The following is a 6107-nucleotide window of genomic DNA, read 5'->3' as shown; positions in this document are numbered from 1 at the left end:
AAATAAACATATTTATATTGATCTCAAACAATTAAGACCTGAAGAATCATGTTTAAAAAATAAAATAATCCAAGGACTTAAAAAGACAAATGGGAGGTGCTTGTTGTGTTTAGGCGGTGCGTGAATAGCTATCTGATATCTAAATACATGATTTCATGGTAGCATTGGAAGCATCTTGTCACTTTTTTTCAAAGATCAACCAGAGATTTCAAACAATATTTTTTTTTTTTTTTGCTTTCATTAAAATTCATGTTGACCTACAAAAATTAAAAAATATTGTACGTAACATCTCATAACTTAGAATGCAATTATAACATGGCTCTTTTTTTATAAAAAAACAATTATTTATATATTTTATTGAATATTAAAAAAGATTCAGCAGAATCTTTCTTATACAGAGTTATAATTACAAATTTCTCAAATTTTCCCCCATGAAACCGCATCACAATTTAAGTTTCACACGGTAGCCTCATTCATAACCCATTTCATCAAGTCATTATTCCATAATTAGATTTTATCATTATCATTTCAACATTTTCATAACATATCATATAGATTCCCATTCATCCATTCATATTAAACATGTCATACTAAAAAAAAATATTTTATATACAAGACTATAAAAACTCTCTCATTGTCCCTCCTTAGGTTTCATCCTTCATCTTTTCTCGGTCCCTTAAATTTTTTTTAATTTTTTTATATTGAGTTTTTTAAATTAAACTTGATAATTTGTTTTTACCATATATGAGAATCTCACATCATCGAGAGAGAAAATTACACACATTTGGTGCCCAATTTTAAAAATTAAAACATGATTACATTGATCTCAATTAAAGCTGAAGGGATTGTTTTTGAAAAACAAAATAATCCAGGGACTGAGAAAGATAAGTGAAAAGTGCCTCGTCATGCTTGGGCAGAGCGTGGGAATAACCATCCAATATCCAAATAAAAAATACTTTTAAAGAGCACCGTGGGTCTTGGCCTGGCGGTAGGAGGGGCTTGTCTCCTCCTGCTGCTTCTGGGTTCGAATCCTCATGTGCACGCCTGTCATCCCCGCAGTGTTTTACCTGTCCACTGGGTTTGCAGGGTGTTCAGTGGACGTGAGATTAGTCGTGGTGCGCGCAAGCTGATCCGAACACCCACGTAAATAGAAAAAAAAAAAACCTTTTAAAGACATCTTTTACGTCTATATGGACCTTCTATTTCTACATTGTTTAATCGAAAAGTTGCGTGTCTTCCGTTATTATCAACTTATAAAAGACAAACGAAACAAGTTCGTCATCTTCAACTTTTAATATTAACTTATAAAAACGCAGAAACGGGAGAGTCCACGTGCACATGTTGCTTAAAGAGAAGTACAAACGCATGTGGGCCCTGCAAAACTAGTTGAAATATAAATATGTTTGGTATTGCGGTAGCTATTGTGGTTGTAGTTTGAAAAAAGTTGTTTTATAAAAAGTACTTTTAGTTGAGGTTGGTTTAAAAAAAATATATGTTTGGTTAAAGCTGTGGTTGAAATTGAGGTTGAATAAAAAGTAGTTTAATGTGTTTGCTTAAAAATGCTTTTGAAATTGAGGTTATAAAATAATTTTAAAAAATATATATTAATATTTATGGTTTTTTAATTTAAATATTATAAATTTAACTATTGCTATTACATCATGAAATAAATCATACTTTATATAAAATATTTTTTATTATTCTATTAAACTATCTACAATTCCATTACGTATGAAATTCATCCGATAAGAACTACAGTTTCCATGATTTTTTGAGCATGCAATAAAATTAGATAAAATATTATTATGAATAAAATTGAGATTACAGTATGAGTAAATTTAATTTATCTTAAACTAATTTAAAAAAAACAAAAAAAAATTATTGTTCATATTCACATGACGTGAATTATGCAAGTAAAATCAATTCACTATACTAGTTTTTCATTAAAAAAAAAATTCACATTAACAAAACAGTAACTTAAGAATTAATTTATCCATGTGGCAGTGTGCGGATGATAATGATTGCCAATAAAATACTCCTACTTGAGCTGAGAAGGAAGGAAGCAAACAAGAAATTGGGTGGGCCCTTGAGATTTTCTTTCCCTTGGCAGCAGACGGGCAAAAGTGAATTGAAAAACAGTAATTTTTTGCTTCACAGAACCGGCGGTACAAACTTAATTTTCAGTGGGACCCATCTTCAAAATCTATGTTTCAAATACTTACCAAACGATTAAAAATTATGGTTGGAATAAAACACAGTTCCAACCACAATACTAAACACCTTCAAAATGTGGATCGCTAGAAGATGTGGCAGTGACTGCAATTGTTGATCTCATCCGGTCACTATGGTCTCCGGCTCACGGAAATGTACTTGAAAACAAGATCCAAATCCCCTCTGAAAATGAGAAATTAAAGAAGATTCCCTACGCTATTTAATTTTAGCTGGTTTAGAATTATTGATATTAAAAATAATTTATATTTTTAAAAAACTTATTTTAATCAAAACATTTTAAAAAATAATCTTAGTCACATTCTCTCACGCGCTCTAAATATATATAATATAGTCCTAACCCCATATCATGTGTTTGATGAAAGCCGTGTCATCTATAAGAAAAAGGGCAACTGATGGCAGAGAGCCTGTAAGTGGAAAAGTTCAAAAAAGAACATTACCAAGTAGTCTTTCAACAACAGTACATAATTATTGTCGCTATTAGCATAGTACGTAGATTATGTTTGGCCAGGTAGTTGAAAGTTGAAACTTTTTTTTTAAAAAAAAAATTTACAGTTTTTGTTTAAAATTATTTTTTTATATGTTCGGGCTATTTTGATATATTAATATTAAAAATAATTATTTAAAAATAAAAATTATTTTAGTGCATTTATAAGTTAAAAAAATAAATACTCAATTAGATCATTAATTTATATATTTTTTCTTTTTTAAAGCTATCAAAAAAATAGTTATCAAAATAATGAGCATCAAATCTTATATGAAAGAAAAACTAAAGGAAAATGAATTCCTAAACAAAATTAAATTTTAAAGATCATATCAAATAAAACAAACGACAATGAAATGAAAGGAGACCAAATCAAACAAATGAAAAAAAATTAAAGGAGGATGAAATTGAAAAAACATTTTAATTTTATAAATTATCTCAAATAAAACAAATAATAATGAAAAAAAATAACTAAATCTGAAGGAAAAATAAAATGATGGGCTGCTTTGAAAATTTAAAGGATCAAGTATGAAAATTGAGGTGTGGAGAGAGAGAAAACAAATAAAAGGTCATCGATATCAAACTAGATGTTAATAAGTCATATGCGATGCATAGAGAGGAAATGTCTTCCAAAACAATTCTAAAAACATCAATGAACTATGTTTTTGGCCTCTATAATACATTGCACACACCGCTTAAATATAGTGGATCAGTGGACACATTAGCGCGTGCGATGCAGCGCTAGCCACTTGTGATGTTTTAATTATATTTTATATTTATTAAAATATAAGATTTTTCCTTGGCAGCTCGATTGCAAGTAAAATACTAGAATGAAAATGTAAAAAGTCTCTGGATCATAATTAAACAAAAATATATTTTTAAGGATACTTTAAGTCATTTTACCATATTTTTAAACTATTAATAGATCTTATAGAAAGATCATGTTACCCCCTATAGTCAATTTATCAATTTCTTTGAAAGAGTAAAATAGGCATTATAATGTTATGATAAATAGTAAATCTTCTTATGATGAACAATAGTAAAATAGGCATCAATTAGCTTTTATTAATTTCAAACATATATTAATCTATTAAAACATTTACTTTATGATGTAATTTTCCATTAGAAAATGATATAAGATAGCATTTTGAGTGGAGAAATTTAGAGTAACTTGTCATACTTGCTCCATATGAGATATATATATATATATATATATATATATATATATATATATATATATATATATATATATATATAAAGAGAGAGAAAATTTATATGAAAATATTCTTATTATTTTTAATGGATTGTACCTCTAATTTTTTTCATCAATCTATCTCTCTTTACAAAATAAATTCATAAAAGTAATCAATAAAATGTCAATAGCACCATAAAAATTAAAAAATCTTCTTCGAGTTCCTCAGTAGAAATTAATCTAGGTAACTTGATTATAGAGTGAGTAAAGTTTTGATATAATTAAATCATCAAAACTCTGTTACCTCTGACTTGACTTCCTTTTTGGCATAAAAGGGCACCACATGCCTCAATTTGGCATCATCGATCGATCTTCGTTCAATTGGATATTTGAGTTTAAATAATCAAACCCTGACTTGACTTCCTTTTTTGCCCTACTTTTTCATGCATTATCATATTGCTCTAGAAATTGCTTTAAAGATGTTGAAGGACACGCCCGAAACCACCAAAGGGAGGCATTTATGTTTTCACTTCGTTAAGTAGTAGAGTACATTCCAGCACAAAAATGGTTACGATCCTTAAATAATGAGGCCAACCTTTCATGTCTTTCAAGATTCTAGCTATTCCTTTATCATTGTGGTGCAATTCATGAATCTCCACTCTGTTAACCATCCAAGTTTTTCATGGATTTTCTATATGATATGCCATAGGCAAAGGCGATGCATATATATATATATATATATATATATATATATATATATATATATATATATATATATATATATATATATATATATATATATATATATATTTCCTAAGCCACCTTCTTCCTTATTTATATTAATTTTATAAATATTGTGGTGAATAGGATAAATAATAGAAGTGGATATCTAACAAATATACAATTTTATTTTTTTTATATCAATTTAGCAAAAAATGAATTTAAGCTTAAAAAACAAATCTTTATTCATTAACTATCTTTAAATCTATAAAATTATAATTTTTTTATCAAGATATTTTTTTCCATTAATATAACTAGTTTATGATTATTCATCTAAAAATACTAAAAAAATTAATTTTAAAAAAATAGTTCTTTTACGAATCTAAAATATTTCTTCATGTAACATCATTGATGTTAGTGTTAATACTTTGTCAACAATTGTAAAAGGTTAAAATAAAATAGTATTATGATAAGGAAGTTGAACTGCACTGAGCATAGATTAGGTATAATTAATTAACCAAATATTCTCCGCCCCTATTTCCGTCCATCCTATTGTATATTTTGTCCAAAAAGATGTGTGGGCATGGGTCAAATCCTATGATCCTAGCCTATTAAAAAACCAATACGTTCTCAGGAGGTCGGTTACCATGGCGATTTGGTCGTTAGATTGCATACTTTAACATATATTTTGTGGTGGTCACTTGCGCAAGAAAGAGATAGATAGATAAATAAATAAACCGTAGGAAACTTCTGGGAAGTTCTTCGAATGAGTTTATGTTGATTTTCTTTTTCCTTCCATCCTTGTGGGATTTTGCACTCCGATGTCAAGCTATTTTTTGTCAAAAAAGATGTGTGGGCATGTGTGCTCAATCCTATGATCCTAGCCTATTAAAAAAATTAAAGAATTTGTGGGTGATGTGCATGTCTCTGTATTTTTTTTTTCTCTAACCCCAATACTGTCCTCCCCGGCGCGCTCTCTCTCTCTTTCAAGTAAGAAAGGAAAGGAAGAAATTTTGAGAGGTAAAACTCAATTAAGTTTAAATTTTATAAATTTTATGATAATTAAAAATTTATGTGAGCATTAATTTCAAGATCTGTATGATTTATTAAGATATATATAATCTAGTCTGAATACTAATATATATATATATATATATATATATATATATATATATATATATAAAAGAGAGAGGAAATAAAGGCATCTTGAAAGACGAGGACAAGGGACACAATCTCTCAAAACTCCAGCTACTTGCATGCTTCGGGTTTGGATAGCACGAATATTCAACTGACCAATCACTCTATTTTTATTTACAACATGAGAAAGTATTTTGAAAATCACTACACTTCTAAATACATACTAATTTAATAGCTCTCAAAATTAAGGATTCGATACTTAATTTATTTGCTGATTATATCAAATTTGATCATCAAACTTTTGATTGCTATATATATATATATATATATATATATATATATATA

Source organism: Populus nigra, chromosome 18 (genome assembly GCF_951802175.1).
Source record: "Populus nigra chromosome 18, ddPopNigr1.1, whole genome shotgun sequence".
Taxonomy (NCBI): Eukaryota; Viridiplantae; Streptophyta; class Magnoliopsida; order Malpighiales; family Salicaceae; genus Populus; species Populus nigra.
This window is presented reverse-complemented; position numbering follows the sequence as displayed.